The following is a 21,412-nucleotide window of genomic DNA, read 5'->3' as shown; positions in this document are numbered from 1 at the left end:
TCACTGAACGGCTAATCATTAAGCTTTCTGCATGCATTTACACCGGACGACTATCATTCAAACTCCCGTGGGAGTGCGGGTTTTGAACTACTCTAAACAATTATCATCCCGTGTAAAAGGGCCTTAAAAAAATATGGAAGGTTTAACAATAATAATTCAAATTAAGTGATAATCGAGCATAGTGGTGAAGGATGGTCCTTCTACTGTAAATTATTATATCCATATACAAAGCATAAAGGTTGCAGACATCACATCATTAGCTGCACATTATTAACTAAGAGGTTACAGCTTACATGCTACAAGGAACATCACTGGGAAGTCGACTCATCTGAACCAGCAGCCGGGGAAGCCAAACAGTACTAAGACAGAGTATCTTCTACTGTAGACCGACAGATATGACACCTCCTCATTCTGTCTCCAAAGCTTCCCATTTGACTTGAGTAATATGAAACTTTTATACTATTCTAATACAGGCCACTTCATGTCTGAGCTCCAAAGTCGTTTACACAGCGTATCTTGACATAAGTAGAGAACAAACACACATTATAAGTCTCTCTACACAAGACAAGATATATCTCAAAATACACACACATGTTGATTCTTCTTTTCTCTGCATACACCAATAAGTCGCTCTTCCCAAACATGACTATTTACCTTAGCTCTCTGTCCAGAACAATGATGGTTCAAAAGTCGGGATTAAGGGCAAACACATTTGGGGCTTGCGCGAATACTCTTGGCGCTATGGAGCCTATTAGCGCATGAAGCAGAGTAGGTTTCTTTTTTGGATTATTCAAACTCCATGCTAATGTGCGTGAGTTTGAAAAAAAATAGGAAGATCGGTCCTGTCCTATCTTTCTAAAAAAGTAGTGTTAACACACGAGAATCTCGATAGTCGTAATGAAACCATCGAAATCAATTGTTTCATTTCGGCTCGTTATACAGCCGTGATTATCATGGCCGCATAACGGTATAAAACATGCCCATCTGTTAAGATAAACATGTGGTTTGAAATAATTACATTTACAAGTAACTACTACATACCGGAACTCATGAATGATTAGTCATTTAAACAAACCGTAATAATTCTTTGATATTATGTTATGAAATATTGCAAGTCAAGTCAATGAAGTTTATAACTAGAGATGAGTGAGCATACTCATTAAGTACAATAACTCCAGCGAGCATCATCCTTTTCGAGTATCTGCCTGCTTGTCCGCAAAGATTCGGGTGCTGACGGGGGTAAGTAGTGGGTTGCGGGAGTGAGCAGGGAGGAGCTGGGGGAGAGAGAGAGACAGATCCATAGTTTTCCCCCAAAACAAAACCCAAATAACCATACCCTTGACAAACCACACATTTGCATTGCAAAAACTATAAGGCTGAGTTCACATGGGGCGGAATTGCTGCAGAATTACAGTGCGTACCCTCCGCATGAAAATTCCGCTGCATTTATATTAGCACTAAAGCAGATGAGATCTTGAAAATCTTGTTCACATGCTAAAAAAAAAAACTGCACAAAATCCGAGCAGAAACTTACCAGGCCACTGAGAATGAGAAACCAAGCAGCGCTGACAGCAGGAAGCTTCTGAAGGACGTCAGGAGGAGCGCCGCATAGTGTGAAACCAGTTGCAGATACCAATGGTAAGGATTTTGACTGGTTTTTGGATGCAGAAGTGCTGCGGAATTTACAGTGAACATTTCTGCTGCAGACATTCTGCAGTATTTCCTCTACATGTAAACATACCGTAAGTCACCTTGAGGTATGCTAGCACGTGCAGAGTGCCCTCAGTAGTAATAGTGTCCCCTGTATCAGCCCCAGTAGTAATAGTGACCCCCACAGTGTCCTCAGTAGTAATAATGTCACCTATTTTTGCCCCAGTAGTAATAGTGACATCCACAGTGGCCTCAGTAGTAATGTTGTTGTTGTTGTTAGCCATTTAGTCATTTGTGAACCTCAGTGTCCCTTAAGGCGAGCTCCCTCCATGTCTTTCAGTTTTGCACTGCTTCTTTCAGTTGTGTGATATCCATGCCAGCATCAGCTTTGACAGTATCAGCCATCGTGTCCTTTGGCTCCAGGTCCTCTTTTGCCACTGATCTGCCCAAGCATTATAGATTTTTCTAGCGCCTCTGCTCACATTTTATGGCTAAAATCTGTGAGTCTGTGCAGTGTCCAAGGAACGGGCTCACAGCCAAGGAGATAGATAAGGATAATTAAGTCATGGTGGCTCTACCATCTTCTTCCCTGGGGGTAGCTCGGGACCCGTCCAAGTTACTGCTGGGGGAGGTCACAAGGAAACGAAATCAGGAGTTACCTTAAAGTTCTTTGTCTCTCGTGACATCACCATTCCTTCCTCTGCAGTGAATCTCGGGGAAGCAAATAACTTAATCCACACACAGAGAAACTTTCTGGGCAAACCAGGAATGGTCGGCAATGTCTGTTTACTGTAACTTTGGCAAATCCCAATTTACAACAGTAGTTTGGCACAATTACAAGCACAGAAGGTGCTGTGACAGGAAGGACTCTTGGGGTAATTCGGACAATCCATAGTCCTAGTTATCTCTGTGATCCCGATCCCGCAGCAGTTGTTCTTTCTCTCTCTCTCAGTGCTTAGTGGTAGCACCTGCACATCCTGGGTAAGTAGGCCCAGGCCGAGCAGAAGGGAATCACTCAGCTTTCTTCATTCTCCACACACAGACTGATAAATGTCTGTGGGGGTCACTCACTGACTTGAAAGGAGAACCTCATGCACTCACACTCTTAGACTGCCTCTCTTTGACAGACACATGACATACAACATGATACATTTTCCAGACATAACCCAGATATTAACTCATTCAGTGCTGCAGAGGTGCAATACACATACCAAATGGACACTACACATAAGATACTGACAAGACAATGACACAAGACAGACATATAACTTTATGCAGGGGCCCCACTAGCTCTGGGTCACTACTTCTGAGTCTGGTCATCTTGCCCTCCAGTGATATATCGGGTCTTATACGATTCAGGACTTCTCTGTTTGTTATTCTCGCCATCCAGGGTATACGCAGTAGCTTTCGCCAGCACCACAGCTGAAATGCATCAATCTTCCTTCTATCAGCTTTTTTTGCAGTCCAGCTCTCACCTCCATACATGGCTCTGGGGAAAACGGTGCTTTGCACTATCCTGCATTTAGTTGCTATACCGATATACTACTTTTCTAGATTTTGGCCATGTTTAGCATTGCGCTTCACCCCAATGCTATCCTACATTTTATCTCTGGCATAGATTCTCCATCCTGGCTAATTTTTGAACCAAGGAAGATGAAGTCTCGAACGCATTTGATGTCCTTGTTGTCAATGGAATTGAATTTGGCCTTTTGTTTGCAGTTGTCATAATTTTAGGGTGCCTACCCACTAGCAATATTTTTTCCAGTGATGTGATAGCGAGTGAAAACACATCATTATGAAACCAATGATTTTTAATGGTTCCATACTCATTTGTGATTTTTACTTCTAATTCACTCATTTGTGATTTTTTTTAAACACAAACCATGGCTGATTTTCAAGCCCTTCCCTGAAATCACTGCCGGGGTGCCGGCATCCTATAGCTTTCATTTTGGCCACCGGCAGCATCCGCGGCCCGATTGAAAGCGTTGCTGCACGGACCTGCATTCACGCGTGTTTGTGCACGTATGTGGCTGTGCAGTGTGCTGCGCACCAATGTACACTGTGAGACAGTGACTGACAAAGTGCTGGAGGGTGGATACGTGCCACCGAGCGGCCTGGGCTCGGTGGAGGAAGCCAACATTTCTGTGTCCGTAACGTTATGTTACTGACACGTTGTAGTTTTGTAAGTGGCTCCAAGCCGCATAGTCCGGGCCGGCTTTTCCTGGAGTGGTCAAACCGAAGGGTGGGATGGCCACTCCCACGTCCCAGGTGAGGCTAGTACCAGGCCTTATAAAGCCTGGGCCTGCAGGTTAGAGAGAGAGAGAGAGCGCGTCTGGCTGAGAGCCAGAGAGAGGGCTCTGTGGAGCAAGGAGCCCGGCTAGCCCAGCGTGTGGGCTGAGAGAGCCAAAGGCGAGGTTAACAGGGTGACACCCCTAACCTCAACACCCAGGAGGGTGTGGTGAGACCTCCACAGGTCTGAGAACCGGACTGGCTATGTGACGTTTTGAAGTGAGTAGTCAGGGCCAGACTCTGTGTAGTTAGGGCTCAGACGAGCAGGTGATTATTTTATGTTGGCCTGAAGTCAAGGCCTGGTTTATTTGTGTTGTATGCTGCAATAAACCCAGGCGAAGCCTGGACTAAAGGACCCTTTGTTGCCCGGTGCCACTGTCTCTGGCCGCGGACGCCCACGCTGCTACTGACCCTAAACACTAATCCCCACAACACATACACATACACTCATGTGAATGCACCCTGATGCAAATAAAATTAAATTGAATCTAAATAATCATACATTCAGTATTCTCATTACACATGCCTACATTCATGAGTTATAAGGAGCTCCATCAGGTTCCATCAGAGTCTTCATCATTTTACCATGATTGTCTTGTCACAGCCTACAAAAGGAGTTCTGTTAGGAGCAGCCATATAGAAGGAGCCTGGACTAGGAATCATTTTTCTTAATTTGGTCTGTGGTCTGAATTTATTTGAGGGTCTGGTCTAAGATAATTTATCTGTTTGCGCAGGGTCTGAATTAGTTCAAGGAATCTGGTCTTGAGTTTGAATTAATTTGGTCTAGCTTGAGGACGAGATTATTTTGGAGTCTGGTCTAAATATATTGGGGTCTAGAAGTCAGAAATAATTTGAGGGTCTGAGGTCTAGGGTTTGTTTTTATTCAGGCGTCTATTCTAGGATCTGTATTAATTTTAGGTTTTGTTAAGGCTTAGGATAATTTTGAGGTCCATATTAGAGTCTGAATTTATTTAGCAATCTGCTCTGAATGCTGAAATAATTTTGCGATCTGAACTGAAGTAAATTGATTTAGAAGTGGGTGGTTCCCATTAATTTTGGCTTGTGGGTAGGGCTGCAATGTGCCCAATAATTTATTCTGAGTGGGGTCCCACTGCACTGCTACAGCCACTGTCATGTAATTGAGTGTATATATCTGTGAATGTGTGAAAATATGTGTATATGACTTTAAATGTGTTGATTAGATGTGTCTATGCTACCCAACCCTGCATGGCTTTGCAGAATACACCCTAGCCTGCTCTAGCACCTGTCAGTCACCCCTAGCTAGAACTGGGATTGAATAGTTTTATCTATTTTAGGATTGGTTGAGAAGAAAGATATAAAAGGTAGATAGTGGGTGGGTTAGTCAGTCTAGTCCTAGAGGTCGCCTAGCAAAGAGTTCCCAGAGATAGAGACCAGGGAGAAACAAAGAGAACATCTACGACAGCCAGTGCAGTGGGAAGCTAGAACATCAAAAGTGTGAGTACTCAAACTACAAAGAAATGTTCAGCAGACGAGAGAGATAAATAGAGAAAAGAACAGTTAAAGGCTAAACAGCAGCAAGAAGGTAGGACAGAGAAGCGAGCAAGAAGTAAAGTCAGCAAGTCATAGTTAATGCAATGGTCAGTTATTAACAGTTATTGCAAGTGAATGTAAATTGTTTTACTGCTGTAAGGCCAACAGTTTCCTCTCTCCCTGCAAATATAGAGTTAAATTGTTTTAACCATATAAAAAGTCTGCTTCCTGTAATATTTTCCAACTACAACCACTGCACTGAGGTACCATATGGCACTGCAGGAGTGGAAAGACTGTTACCCCCATAATTGCTTAGTTCTCCCCCTTTAATATTATTATTTCTGCCCAGAATAGGTCCCTACCCATATACGGACTGGCGTCACAACAAATAACATCTTACCCTACCAGACTCCGAGGGTAGTAGGCATTAAGATCAGTTAGACCCTAAGACAGGCAATTTTTCCATTTTGCCAGGATGGGTAGCAGAGCCACCATGACTACCATCACATTTTCCTCGCTGCTTAGCAACTCCTACGTCTGGGTTGCTACAATTTCAGAGGCCAGTGAGGGTTTTTATTTTTTACCAGGCATATTAATGGCCAGTAAAGAATAATTACCTGCTGTGAACACTTTCAGTTGGGCAGCAACCACTCTCAAGTTCAGGGCAGGACACTGCTGCAGTGCTCAGAGAAGATCTGCAATCCTCCCCCCAGTGTCAATGTTGCATGCAGTATATGCAGGAACGCAGTCGCTGGAGGGAAGAGTGAGGATCTTCACCGAGCAGTGCAGTGGCGTCCAAACCAGAACTTGAGAGTGAGTGATAGTGTCATGGGAAGGTGGTGCACAACGCAGGTTTCAGAATATGATGGAATCACAAAGTTAACAAAAACATCCAACATGTTATTGAAGAATACAAAAATAATGATTATACCAGTATGAACATAAGTAGTAACAAGGGTAAAGGGCCAATGAAAATGTGCAATAGTCATCGCGTCTAAATAAAAAAGCCATCGCGCACTTTTCATTCACTTTGCTTTTGTTGATCACTTTCAACCAGCAAAAAATTCATCACTGGTTCACTCACTTCTCGCTGCATCTAAATGCTTGCAGCTCTGTGAGGGGAGATGAAATTATTTACCTAAGGCCCCCAGATTTATCCGCACACCTTACCTCAGCTTCTGTGTGCGCCCATCGCCAAAATGGTGAACGCATGCGCAGAAACTCTGAATTGCTTGGGTAATTTAAAGTCTCCCTGCTCCTGGCTACTAAATGTAGCCAAGAACCTAGAGATTTCATGGGGTGGCGTGGTACGTGGTCCCTGTTCACATGATCACTGCTATCCAATGGTCAACAACAATCACTTGAAGGTAAAAAAAAAGTTAAAATTTCACCTCCCGTCATGGATCCGAATCCTGAGGGGAGGGGAAGTTACTTATCTAAGGCATTCGGTGATGTCGCCCAATAGAATCTTTACCCGTGGACCTTTCCCCAACGTTGGCGCATGTGCCATCCGCAAAATGGCAGATGCAAGCGCAGAAGCTGGGGAGAGCCTGGGAAATTTAAAATCTCCTGGCTACTAAAAGTACCTGAGAGCCTGGAGCAGTGACCGAGTGCTGCGGTGAGTGGTCCCCGGTCACATGATTGCCGTTATCCAATGGATAATGGCGATCACGTAAAAGTTTTCAAAAAGTTTAAGCTTAATGCTCCTTTCGGCTTGGGCCCCATTATGCATACGGACATAAGATTAGGGCCACAATGGATAAGTTTCTGAACACAGGGCAAACAGGAGGATCACTTTTAGGCTGCAGGTCTTCATTTTGATGTGTGCTGTGTAAAAAAAACTGTTTTAAAAATGACATAATTGCCAAAATTATCTCCTTCTGCTTTCCTTACATTCATTCAAAAACTGTAGGGTTAAAATATGCAGTACACCCCTGGATTCATTCATTAAGGTGTTTAGCTTTCAAAATGGGGTCATTTGTGGGGGTTTTCTGTTGTTTTGGAAGCTCAAGGGCTCTACAAGTGTGCTATGGGGACTAAAATACCTTCAAGTGAAACACTTTCAAGCGAAACACCTTCAAGCGAAACACCTTCAAGCAAGACACCTTCAAGCAAGACACCTTCAAGCAAGACACCTTCAAGCAAGACACCTTCAAGCAAGACACCTTCAAGCAAGACACCTTCAAGCAACCATCATGATCATCTGGACCCACACCAAACAAGAATTAATAAAATTCCACGAAAGATTCAATGCATTCCACCCCACCATAAAACTGACATTAAGCTACTCGCATACAGAAATCAACTTTTTGGACACCACCATAAAGATTTCAAACAACTCAATACAGACATCCCTATACCGAAAACCGATTGATCGCCCCCCCCCCCTCCCTCAGATGGGGCAGTTTCCATCCTAAACACATCAAAAAGTCCATTGTCTACAGCCAGGCCATCAGATACAACCGGATCTGCTCCAACCCAACAGACAGAGAGGAACATTTGTACCATCTTAAAAGAACATTTATAAATCAGGGCTACCATCCCACCTCAATTGATGACCAAATCACCAGAGCCACTAGGATACCCAGAAATCAACTACTCCAATACAAGGAGAAGGAAAGAAACAATCGTGTGCCTCTAGTAGTGACCTACAATCCGCAACTAGAGGTACTAAGGAAAACCGCAAGAAAACTCCACCATACCCTGCACAAGGATGACCGTCTGAAAACCATATTCCCGGACCCTCCGCTTCTGTGTTACAGGCAACCTCCTAACTTGAAGAACTTTATAATCAGGAGTACATTACCCTCCAACACACAAAAAGGAACATATCCTGTCGTAGAACTCCTTTGCGGAATCACGGCTTACTCAATTTGGAATGTTTACACCCTTCCATATTATTTCTGAATTGATAATGCGCATAAGAAGTTTTCACACTGACACGAGGTTCAGCATGCATAAGCTTCCTCAATTCTAACTTTAATGATCGGCGTGTAGCCTATTTTAAGAGTTTAACAAATCCGCCCATCTGGGCAGGTCAAAGATTACATAGATACAACGTATTGTTTAATTATTGGATAAGCATCTTGCAATTCTTCCATCCTCCGGTCATCTGTGATTGGCCATCAGGTGGTGGATGAAATGAGTGGGTTGTCTTGGAGCCACGTGGGGTTCCTTCGATATGATTGGATGTTACATCATGAACTATAAATTGCACAAACCTCCCATGTTATTTGCATACGTTTCCAGTAAAATTGCTTGGGTAATTTCTGCGGTTGTCCATGTCTGAGTTACTGTCCTCCAAAATTGCGAAACAGATGGAAAATGTAACGTGTTTATACTATATATTATCTTGTCAGCGTTTTGAGTACAGAAGTTTCCATGTCAGCAGAATTATAAAACAGATACTTTCATATGAGCGGAAGTACCTATTGCACAACTGCCAAGACAGAAAGCAAAATATGTATACAGAATGTTAAATTGACAACAGTCTACTGCCAAGGCCCACCGATCCAAAATATAGGAATACTGGACTTCCACCACAGACCCCCCTTGAAACTATCTGTTTCACTAAACTCGCCCTGCTCCGTCCCACCCCAATCCCCCACCGCTGACCCTAGACTCGCATTGTTTTGTAGACGACTGGGCCTACTACTGCCATGGGGGTATAGGATGGTTCGACATCATCACATTCTGGATCCATGATGACGACGGTTGCGCTGACAGTGGGCTTTTTGTTGGACGTCGTAGTGGGACAGGTGGACCAGGCAGTCATCAGGGTCGGAATACACTGTATGCAACGACAAACAGAAATTAGGATGACTATAAAGGTGACAAATATAATGAGGTTAGGAGAGGTGCGACTTTCACTATTTCAGGTAAACACTGCATAACTTGTATAGAACCCCCCCTTCTTGACGTTATCTCGATTCATCAACAAGAGTGTAAAATCAGGACTATCTAATAACTGGTCAACATGACTGAACGCCTGTCTTATTAGTAAGTGCATGATCATATATATTAGTCTGGAAGGAAAGAGCTACAAGCTGATTATTCCCACTTCCCTTTTCCAGAGGCGGCAAGGTAACAGGACCAGGGGCGTTGTAACACCGGCATGTTGCGTGGACATAAGCAGAGTACACTGCAGATAAAATAAAGCAAAATCTTAGCAAAAACCTATCACAGTGTTCGAAATACACAATGTTTCAAAACTTATTTTATATATATTTTTCCCTTCTCCTGTTAGGTACCTAACTGAGGAAAACAGACTAAGGTTAGCTCTTTTTAGTTAGTGCTTTTTAATGGCTACTGCGTTTTTACCTGCGGGTCACGTTTTGTCTGGAATGTAGGTACAAGTCTCCCCTATCATCTTACAGACACTCCCTTTTTCGGCTAAAATCGTACCTAGTGCCATTCTATTTTGAAAAGTCATAGTCGAGGTAGGTCCTATTGGTCGACTAGTCCCTATAAGGCGTCTCTAGTATAATTTATAAACCGCTGTTAATTGTAATAAACATAATTAATCCAGTCAACATTTATTTACCCTGATGATCGGGAAAATGGACTCGAATGTAGTTTTAACTTGGTCTCTAATTTTTAAAACTTGTCAGGTACCCCCCTTGGCTATCCTATGATGTCAATGTATACGTGTAGATCAAAACTATCACCAGGAGCCTCTCTTCTCACTCTAATGTGTTGTACTAGAAGTACATACTAGTAGTGTGCACAGGTACGCACGGCGTGGGACTCCCTAATCTTCACCCACACCATTGTCCCTCCTGGAGATAGTCCTAATGGTGAACACGTCCAGGTCGCCTCACCCTTGCGTCAGGGTTTTCCCACTGCCCGTAAGTCCCTACTCCTAAAAGGGGAGGGATCCCTACCTCACCTCAGAAGGAGGCCATGGATTCCCTGGGCTTATTTCCGGGCATCCATACCCTCTATCTGTACGAGTTAACACCCCACAGGGTGTGCCCTCGCCGGAACCTAAGGTCTTCTGCACTTTCCCTAGGCAAATGGGAAGTCCACTGACAGTCCATCTTATGAGACTGAGGCAGGCGCAGTACTGGTACATTTCTCCATTCTTCTGGTAACGTACCTGGTTGGCATTATCGGAACTGGCTCTTCATCTTTTTCAAACAAGGGAAACATTGGTCACATTAAAGGGAGAATACACGTACAGGAAATTACATACCCCACCTCTTTCTGCGAAAATCATATCCACGGCCACTCTATTTTGGAACGCCATGGATGCAGTGGGCCCTAACTGGTTAGCTAACCCTTGCAAAGCATCTCTGGTGTAGTTTACAAACCTCTGCTGATTGTAAGAGAAATAATTCATCCAATCTACATTATTATTAACAGTGACAAAGCAAATGAGGAATCAAAACCTGCTTTAACCTGATCTCTAGAATTAAATTAATCTCGCTTCCCCCTTGGCACTCCTATTACATCTATGTGTACATGTGGATCAAAGTTACCACCTGGAGCGTCAACGTCTCTCTTAGCACGATGCAGTGTTAGATTCTCACCCTCAGTGTAGGCTTCATATTGCACATTTGATTGTATTAATTTGTTCTGAAACAGGGGGCTAGTGTACAGTAGTCAAAGGTGTGTGTTAGAGGAATTGTACCACATTATAGCATGTAAAGGATATGCAGGATCATTAGTTTTTTTCAGTGCGAAGTGTGGATCCAAGTGGGTCCAAGTGGGCTTTCCTTTGAGCTTGACTGCAGTTGGGGTGGTGAACAACATCTGGTAGGGACATTCAAACAGGGTTTCTCTCTTAAACTTTTCCACATAGACCCTGGCACCTGGTTTTAGATTGTGACACTCATCTGTAGGACCTGGGGAAAAGCAGAGACTGCAGAATGCATTACTAACAATTCCTTGGAGAGACCTATGACAAAATTAACAAGAAAATCATTCCCCAAATTCAGCTACTGTGGCATGTACCCTCCTGGGAAAAAGAAAAACTAATGAAAGACACTCAATTCAAAATTTACCCATTTTCTCTATTGCCTTTTGTATCTACTTTCCCACTACTCCGTGGATGGTAGGGTGTGTGAAAAGCCTGAAATATACCCAAAACAGACATGATGTGTTGCATTATTTCACCTGTGAAGTGTGTACCTTTGTTCGACTCAATCACTTCTGGTACCCCATATCTGCAGATTACCTCATTCATGTATTTCTGTGTGGTTATCTGCTCATTTACCTTAGTATCCGGGTGGGCCCCCAACCTGAAAAAGACTCGAGCAACAACAAGCACATGTTCATACTCCCCAACAGGTGTGAGCTGAATGTGGTCAAATTGGCAATCTCTGAAATGGGTAGAGTGGTCAAGGCAAGTGTTATATGGCCACCTTACTTCTGTCCGGACTCGCATATGGCAAAGATCATGCTAACTGGACAAATGATGCAGCAGCTATGGAGAACCTAGGTGTCACCCATTCTTGTTCAGTGTCGCCGTCATCGCTGCTTCTGATTCTGCGTACCAGTTGGGCCATCATGGGGAACAGGGACCTCTGTAGGCAAGTTCTGTTGATTGTTCGCCATATGCCGTCCTGTTCTGTCGCTCCCGTCTTTTAGCCCATCTGCTTTCTTTCCTCGTTGACTTGTAACTGTAAAGTCCTTGACATATCAAAGTCCAAAGTTTTTATCAAAGTCCAAAGTTTTTATCAAAGTCCAAAGTTTTTATCACTGACTCATGCTGTCAGTATCTATTCTTCTTTCTTCCACGGCTTGAGGGCCGCTGCCTTTGCTGTGTTGTCGGTGAGGGTGTCATCTCTCGCTTCTCCGTTGTAGAAATCGGTGTGGATTCTCCATTGCCAGGTAGTAGTAGTAGGGTTTCCATGAGACTCTGCACCGCTGCACCATTCTTAATTGGCTGTCCTACTGAGATAACAAGCTGTCTGGCCTTCCATATTGGGCCATAATCATGAGCTATGCCAAATGCATTCTAGGAGTCAGTGTAAAGAGTTGCCATCTTACCTTTTACCACTCCACACGCCCCAGTGAGGGCCTCCGGTTCCGCTTCTTGCCCTGAGACATGCGGAGGCAGAGCTTCTGCGTTTAGGACATCTTGCTGTGTGACCTCTGCATATCTGGTTTGGAATCATCAATCCTCACCCTGATACCATCTACAAAAGAAAACTCAAAATATGCATCATTAACAGTGTGTACATCACTACAATAATGCTATTTTAAAAAAAATAGCTGATCCGCCATACTCAAATCACCTATGCCTCCCCTCCCCCCCAGGAATACCTGATTAAAAGAAGAGTAGCTGGATTCAAGGTATTACAACATTGGGAAGCCCAGAGCAATATTGGGGGAGGCATGGAAAGAGCACATTGTAGTCGGATCTAATAGGCCAGAGATAAGTGCTTGGGTTGCACTTGCATGAGTATGTTCTGGGTGTCATTTGGGGTGTGGACCACTAGGGGGTAGTCCAATACCAACTTAGAAGATTTGTCAACCATTGCCTGTACTGCTGCCACCGCACAAGCAGATGAGGGAGCTCCTCAAGTCACTGGATCCACCCTCATGGCTGTGGTTGTCCTCCGTGCTTATTGTGTCAATACTGTCATATAGGCGGCAGTATGAAACAAGGCCCAGAAAGGTGCGGAATTTGGCAACGGGTGTATGTACAGGTATGGCCTGCAGAACTTGGTTAATCCTTGGAGGCCTCCAGGCCTTACAGCCTTCTGCAAGAGAAATTAACAGTGAAATTGTGGCCGGTTGGCAGTTTTTTTTCCAAAGCATCAGCACACAGCACCTAATCTGCATGGCTGACCCTTCACCCCTTTTTTTTTTTTTTTATAAACTAGGGGGATACTGTTTGACCCAGGGGTGTGTATCTGGGTCTCGTATATATTATCATGGTTGATACATCCAATTTCCCTATGCCTGTCTTGTGGGTGTCCCATAATTTGTCAGGAACCGTGGAAAGCTGAGTTTGGGACAGGAGAAAAAACAAAACTTTTTCTTCTGGCTATCTATGATTCTTACCCCCTCCTTGGATAAGAGACGTGTTCTTGCATCATCAAGCTCCACCCCTCTGAGTGTGGCTAATCACTTACTTCCTTATTCTCTCATTCAATGTTTGGCAGTCCTTGGGTACACATCACAACTCAATAAAGATAAAGTCTTATGCATCACACAATTCACATTTTACAAATTACGGGTCCCCGTTCCTCCTGTGGATACCTGGCCTTATCGTTACCTGCTTGTTTCCTATTCCTTGGCTTCTCTACCGTCTCTCTTACTCCCTGTAGTTTATTTATTTATTTTATATTGTCTGTGAATATACGTTACTTGTGCTGGGACTACAGGGCAAGTAACTTCCTCTTTTCAGAATCTCTCCCTCCCGTGACAGCCTAGCGAGAGGATTACAACAGTTTTTGTCCCAGACTTCCAGTGACTGGGCAGATGCAGTCTTAGATGCCGGGCATCTCCATCTGATTGGTAATGTACTGCAATTCTCTTTAATCACTAAACTGGTGTTTTTGGCGTGTATTAATACAGACGCCATTGCAGCCCACCTTCACTTCCTCTTTTTAAGTCTCTTAGGGAAATTCTAACGTCTAATGCATAAATCACATATATTATGTTGTAACTACTGTCATAGCGGTGACCACCTAACATTGTATGTGGTTACAATTGAATTGGGGTCTGCTAACATGTACGCTGTTGGGGACTTGGCAAACATAGATGTATTTTCTTGTGGGCATGGTGTGCTACGCAGTCTGTATTCTTAAGAGCCCCCTCAGGATGTGAGTGGCATATAACTTTTTACATTTGTATGACGGATGTATTTGTCTGAAGGATTAGGTTACATAACAAGCCATCCGCAGTAGTTTTAACATCCAACAGTAGTTATTTATTACAGCACAGGAATTGCTCCGCTTCTATTAAGAGTTCCACTTCCTCTTTTTAAATGTAGTTAGCAGCTTTTTTTTTCTCTTTAAACAATTACGGGCACAGTTGAGCAGGACTGATACTACTTCTATATGACAGACAAACAAACTATTCCTATATAACAACATGATTATAAAAGTCTCCTCAGACGCCGGACATAATATGCCCCGCCCTAGAGTCTCTAGCATTTCTGTCGCTACACAGTTTATCAATCTACCCTCAGACGGAGGGATCTACTCGTGGACATTTACACGCTAAACAAATATTTGTGGACACACACAAATAGACAGAGCACCAGTACGGCTGGCTTAGTCTCACTGCCCCTCGGGATACGTGTCTGACAGCTCCCTTCTCCCGGACCCTACAAGCAGGCCTAGCAGGAGCGGAAATCCCATATCAGACTTTTCTCTGGCAGTCTCTCCCTCCCTGGACCCTACAAACGGGCCTCAGGACTGCTGAGTCTCTGCGACAGGCCACCTGAACGGCTCCCTCCTCCCTCAGGAGTGGAAACACCCCGTACAGGCCCTCCCGGGGGCAGCTATTGATGTCACCAATAAACTAGTACTCCAACAGGCATGTAAACATTCCTTTATATCTTATGACAGGTTCTTATCGAGTGATCGAGACTTAAAGAAGTACCTGTCGTCGTGCAGATCCAAATCATTCGGCCTTGGCACGGCACATAGGCGAGCCTGAACTTAGCCACACAGGTATAGATAATTAATTTATCTCACCGTGTTCTGATGATATTTTGGGCCCACCAAGTCCAAGGTCGCATATGTCCGTGTCTTCTGTCCGAATTCTATGGAACCTGTCGATCACTCCCGGACGAGCCCCCAGCTGTCGTAGAACTCCTTTGCGGAATCACGGCTTACTCAATTTGGAATGTTTACACCCTTCCATATTATTTCTGAATTGATAATGCGCATAAGAAGTTTTCACACTGACACGAGGTTCAGCATGCATAAGCTTCCTCAATTCTAACTTTAATGATCGGCGTGTAGCCTATTTTAAGAGTTTAACAAATCCGCCCATCTGGGCAGGTCAAAGATTACATAGATACAACGTATTGTTTAATTATTGGATAAGCATCTTGCAATTCTTCCATCCTCCGGTCATCTGTGATTGGCCATCAGGTGGTGGATGAAATGAGTGGGTTGTCTTGGAGCCACGTGGGGTTCCTTCGATATGATTGGATGTTACATCATGAACTATAAATTGCACAAACCTCCCATGTTATTTGCATACGTTTCCAGTAAAATTGCTTGGGTAATTTCTGCGGTTGTCCATGTCTGAGTTACTGTCCTCCAAAATTGCGAAACAGATGGAAAATGTAACGTGTTTATACTATATATTATCTTGTCAGCGTTTTGAGTACAGAAGTTTCCATGTCAGCAGAATTATAAAACAGATACTTTCATATGAGCGGAAGTACCTATTGCACAACTGCCAAGACAGAAAGCAAAATATGTATACAGAATGTTAAATTGACAACAGTCTACTGCCAAGGCCCACCGATCCAAAATATAGGAATACTGGACTTCCACCACAGACCCCCCTTGAAACTATCTGTTTCACTAAACTCGCCCTGCTCCGTCCCACCCCAATCCCCCACCGCTGACCCTAGACTCGCATTGTTTTGTAGACGACTGGGCCTACTACTGCCATGGGGGTATAGGATGGTTCGACATCATCACATTCTGGATCCATGATGACGACGGTTGCGCTGACAGTGGGCTTTTTGTTGGACGTCGTAGTGGGACAGGTGGACCAGGCAGTCATCAGGGTCGGAATACACTGTATGCAACGACAAACAGAAATTAGGATGACTATAAAGGTGACAAATATAATGAGGTTAGGAGAGGTGCGACTTTCACTATTTCAGGTAAACACTGCATAACTTGTATAGAACCCCCCCTTCTTGACGTTATCTCGATTCATCAACAAGAGTGTAAAATCAGGACTATCTAATAACTGGTCAACATGACTGAACGCCTGTCTTATTAGTAAGTGCATGATCATATATATTAGTCTGGAAGGAAAGAGCTACAAGCTGATTATTCCCACTTCCCTTTTCCAGAGGCGGCAAGGTAACAGGACCAGGGGCGTTGTAACACCGGCATGTTGCGTGGACATAAGCAGAGTACACTGCAGATAAAATAAAGCAAAATCTTAGCAAAAACCTATCACAGTGTTCGAAATACACAATGTTTCAAAACTTATTTTATATATATTTTTCCCTTCTCCTGTTAGGTACCTAACTGAGGAAAACAGACTAAGGTTAGCTCTTTTTAGTTAGTGCTTTTTAATGGCTACTGCGTTTTTACCTGCGGGTCACGTTTGGTCTGGAATGTAGGTACAAGTCTCCCCTATCATCTTACAGACACTCCCTTTTTCGGCTAAAATCGTACCTAGTGCCATTCTATTTTGAAAAGTCATAGTCGAGGTAGGTCCTATTGGTCGACTAGTCCCTATAAGGCGTCTCTAGTATAATTTATAAACCGCTGTTAATTGTAATAAACATAATTAATCCAGTCAACATTTATTTACCCTGATGATCGGGAAAATGGACTCGAATGTAGTTTTAACTTGGTCTCTAATTTTTAAAACTTGTCAGGTACCCCCCTTGGCTATCCTATGATGTCAATGTATACGTGTAGATCAAAACTATCACCAGGAGCCTCTCTTCTCACTCTAATGTGTTGTACTAGAAGTACATACTAGTAGTGTGCACAGGTACGCACGGCGTGGGACTCCCTAATCTTCACCCACACCATTGTCCCTCCTGGAGATAGTCCTAATGGTGAACACGTCCAGGTCGCCTCACCCTTGCGTCAGGGTTTTCCCACTGCCCGTAAGTCCCTACTCCTAAAAGGGGAGGGATCCCTACCTCACCTCAGAAGGAGGCCATGGATTCCCTGGGCTTATTTCCGGGCATCCATACCCTCTATCTGTACGAGTTAACACCCCACAGGGTGTGCCCTCGCCGGAACCTAAGGTCTTCTGCACTTTCCCTAGGCAAATGGGAAGTCCACTGACAGTCCATCTTATGAGACTGAGGCAGGCGCAGTACTGGTACATTTCTCCATTCTTCTGGTAACGTACCTGGTTGGCATTATCGGAACTGGCTCTTCATCTTTTTCAAACAAGGGAAACATTGGTCACATTAAAGGGAGAATACACGTACAGGAAATTACATACCCCACCTCTTTCTGCGAAAATCATATCCACGGCCACTCTATTTTGGAACGCCATGGATGCAGTGGGCCCTAACTGGTTAGCTAACCCTTGCAAAGCATCTCTGGTGTAGTTTACAAACCTCTGCTGATTGTAAGAGAAATAATTCATCCAATCTACATTATTATTAACAGTGACAAAGCAAATGAGGAATCAAAACCTGCTTTAACCTGATCTCTAGAATTAAATTAATCTCGCTTCCCCCTTGGCACTCCTATTACATCTATGTGTACATGTGGATCAAAGTTACCACCTGGAGCGTCAACGTCTCTCTTAGCACGATGCAGTGTTAGATTCTCACCCTCAGTGTAGGCTTCATATTGCACATTTGATTGTATTAATTTGTTCTGAAACAGGGGGCTAGTGTACAGTAGTCAAAGGTGTGTGTTAGAGGAATTGTACCACATTATAGCATGTAAAGGATATGCAGGATCATTAGTTTTTTTCAGTGCGAAGTGTGGATCCAAGTGGGTCCAAGTGGGCTTTCCTTTGAGCTTGACTGCAGTTGGGGTGGTGAACAACATCTGGTAGGGACATTCAAACAGGGTTTCTCTCTTAAACTTTTCCACATAGACCCTGGCACCTGGTTTTAGATTGTGACACTCATCTGTAGGACCTGGGGAAAAGCAGAGACTGCAGAATGCATTACTAACAATTCCTTGGAGAGACCTATGACAAAATTAACAAGAAAATCATTCCCCAAATTCAGCTACTGTGGCATGTACCCTCCTGGGAAAAAGAAAAACTAATGAAAGACACTCAATTCAAAATTTACCCATTTTCTCTATTGCCTTTTGTATCTACTTTCCCACTACTCCGTGGATGGTAGGGTGTGTGAAAAGCCTGAAATATACCCAAAACAGACATGATGTGTTGCATTATTTCACCTGTGAAGTGTGTACCTTTGTTCGACTCAATCACTTCTGGTACCCCATATCTGCAGATTACCTCATTCATGTATTTCTGTGTGGTTATCTGCTCATTTACCTTAGTATCCGGGTGGGCCCCCAACCTGAAAAAGACTCGAGCAACAACAAGCACATGTTCATACTCCCCAACAGGTGTGAGCTGAATGTGGTCAAATTGGCAATCTCTGAAATGGGTAGAGTGGTCAAGGCAAGTGTTATATGGCCACCTTACTTCTGTCCGGACTCGCATATGGCAAAGATCATGCTAACTGGACAAATGATGCAGCAGCTACGGAGAACCTAGGTGTCACCCATTCTTGTTCAGTGTCGCCGTCATCGCTGCTTCTGATTCTGCGTACCAGTTGGGCCATCATGGGGAACAGGGACCTCTGTAGGCAAGTTCTGTTGATTGTTCGCCATATGCCGTCCTGTTCTGTCGCTCCCGTCTTTTAGCCCATCTGCTTTCTTTCCTCGTTGACTTGTAACTGTAAAGTCCTTGACATATCAAAGTCCAAAGTTTTTATCAAAGTCCAAAGTTTTTATCAAAGTCCAAAGTTTTTATCAAAGTCCAAAGTTTTTATCACTGACTCATGCTGTCAGTATCTATTCTTCTTTCTTCCACGGCTTGAGGGCCGCTGCCTTTGCTGTGTTGTCGGTGAGGGTGTCATCTCTCGCTTCTCCGTTGTAGAAATCGGTGTGGATTCTCCATTGCCAGGTAGTAGTAGTAGGGTTTCCATGAGACTCTGCACCGCTGCACCATTCTTAATTGGCTGTCCTACTGAGATAACAAGCTGTCTGGCCTTCCATATTGGGCCATAATCATGAGCTATGCCAAATGCATTCTAGGAGTCAGTGTAAAGAGTTGCCGTCTTACCTTTTACCACTCCACACGCCCCAGTGAGGGCCTCCGGTTCCGCTTCTTGCCCTGAGACATGCGGAGGCAGAGCTTCTGCGTTTAGGACATCTTGCTGTGTGACCTCTGCATATCTGGTTTGGAATCATCAATCCTCACCCTGATACCATCTACAAAAGAAAACTCAAAATATGCATCATTAACAGTGTGTACATCACTACAATAATGCTATTTTAAAAAAAATAGCTGATCCGCCATACTCAAATCACCTATGCCTCCCCTCCCCCCCAGGAATACCTGATTAAAAGAAGAGTAGCTGGATTCAAGGTATTACAACATTGGGAAGCCCAGAGCAATATTGGGGGAGGCATGGAAAGAGCACATTGTAGTCGGATCTAATAGGCCAGAGATAAGTGCTTGGGTTGCACTTGCATGAGTATGTTCTGGGTGTCATTTGGGGTGTGGACCACTAGGGGGTAGTCCAATACCAACTTAGAAGATTTGTCAACCATTGCCTGTACTGCTGCCACCGCACAAGCAGATGAGGGAGCTCCTCAAGTCACTGGATCCACCCTCATGGCTGTGGTTGTCCTCCGTGCTTATTGTGTCAATACTGTCATATAGGCGGCAGTATGAAACAAGGCCCAGAAAGGTGCGGAATTTGGCAACGGGTGTATGTACAGGTATGGCCTGCAGAACTTGGTTAATCCTTGGAGGCCTCCAGGCCTTACAGCCTTCTGCAAGAGAAATTAACAGTGAAATTGTGGCCGGTTGGCAGTTTTTTTTCCAAAGCATCAGCACACAGCACCTAATCTGCATGGCTGACCCTTCACCCCTTTTTTTTTTTTTTTATAAACTAGGGGGATACTGTTTGACCCAGGGGTGTGTATCTGGGTTTTGTATATATTATCATGGTTGATACATCCAATTTCCCTATGCCTGTCTTGTGGGTGTCCCATAATTTGTCAGGAACCGTGGAAAGCTGAGTTTGGGACAGGAGAAAAAACAAAACTTTTTCTTCTGGCTATCTATGATTCTTACCCCCTCCTTGGATAAGAGACGTGTTCTTGCATCATCAAGCTCCACCCCTCTGAGTGTGGCTAATCACTTACTTCCTTATTCTCTCATTCAATGTTTGGCAGTCCTTGGGTACACATCACAACTCAATAAAGATAAAGTCTTATGCATCACACAATTCACATTTTACAAATTACGGGTCCCCGTTCCTCCTGTGGATACCTGGCCTTATCGTTACCTGCTTGTTTCCTATTCCTTGGCTTCTCTACCGTCTCTCTTACTCCCTGTAGTTTATTTATTTATTTTATATTGTCTGTGAATATACGTTACTTGTGCTGGGACTACAGGGCAAGTAACTTCCTCTTTTCAGAATCTCTCCCTCCCGTGACAGCCTAGCGAGAGGATTACAACAGTTTTTGTCCCAGACTTCCAGTGACTGGGCAGATGCAGTCTTAGATGCCGGGCATCTCCATCTGATTGGTAATGTACTGCAATTCTCTTTAATCACTAAACTGGTGTTTTTGGCGTGTATTAATACAGACGCCATTGCAGCCCACCTTCACTTCCTCTTTTTAAGTCTCTTAGGGAAATTCTAACGTCTAATGCATAAATCACATATATTATGTTGTAACTACTGTCATAGCGGTGACCACCTAACATTGTATGTGGTTACAATTGAATTGGGGTCTGCTAACATGTACGCTGTTGGGGACTTGGCAAACATAGATGTATTTTCTTGTGGGCATGGTGTGCTACGCAGTCTGTATTCTTAAGAGCCCCCTCAGGATGTGAGTGGCATATAACTTTTTACATTTGTATGACGGATGTATTTGTCTGAAGGATTAGGTTACATAACAAGCCATCCGCAGTAGTTTTAACATCCAACAGTAGTTATTTATTACAGCACAGGAATTGCTCCGCTTCTATTAAGAGTTCCACTTCCTCTTTTTAAATGTAGTTAGCAGCTTTTTTTTTCTCTTTAAACAATTACGGGCACAGTTGAGCAGGACTGATACTACTTCTA

At 43.8% G+C, this 21,412-nt stretch overlaps 1 pseudogene; it reads right to left on the bottom strand.

Moving 5' to 3' along the window:
- LOC136587153 (mycocerosic acid synthase-like polyketide synthase) overlaps nt 1-423 on the bottom strand; it is a 64,001-nt pseudogene extending 63,578 nt beyond the window's left edge.
- Between the last annotated feature and the right edge of the window lie 20,989 nt (nt 424-21,412).

Source organism: Eleutherodactylus coqui, chromosome 12 (assembly GCF_035609145.1).
Source record: "Eleutherodactylus coqui strain aEleCoq1 chromosome 12, aEleCoq1.hap1, whole genome shotgun sequence".
In the NCBI taxonomy this organism is placed as follows: domain Eukaryota; kingdom Metazoa; phylum Chordata; class Amphibia; order Anura; family Eleutherodactylidae; genus Eleutherodactylus; species Eleutherodactylus coqui.
This window is presented reverse-complemented; position numbering and strand designations above follow the sequence as displayed.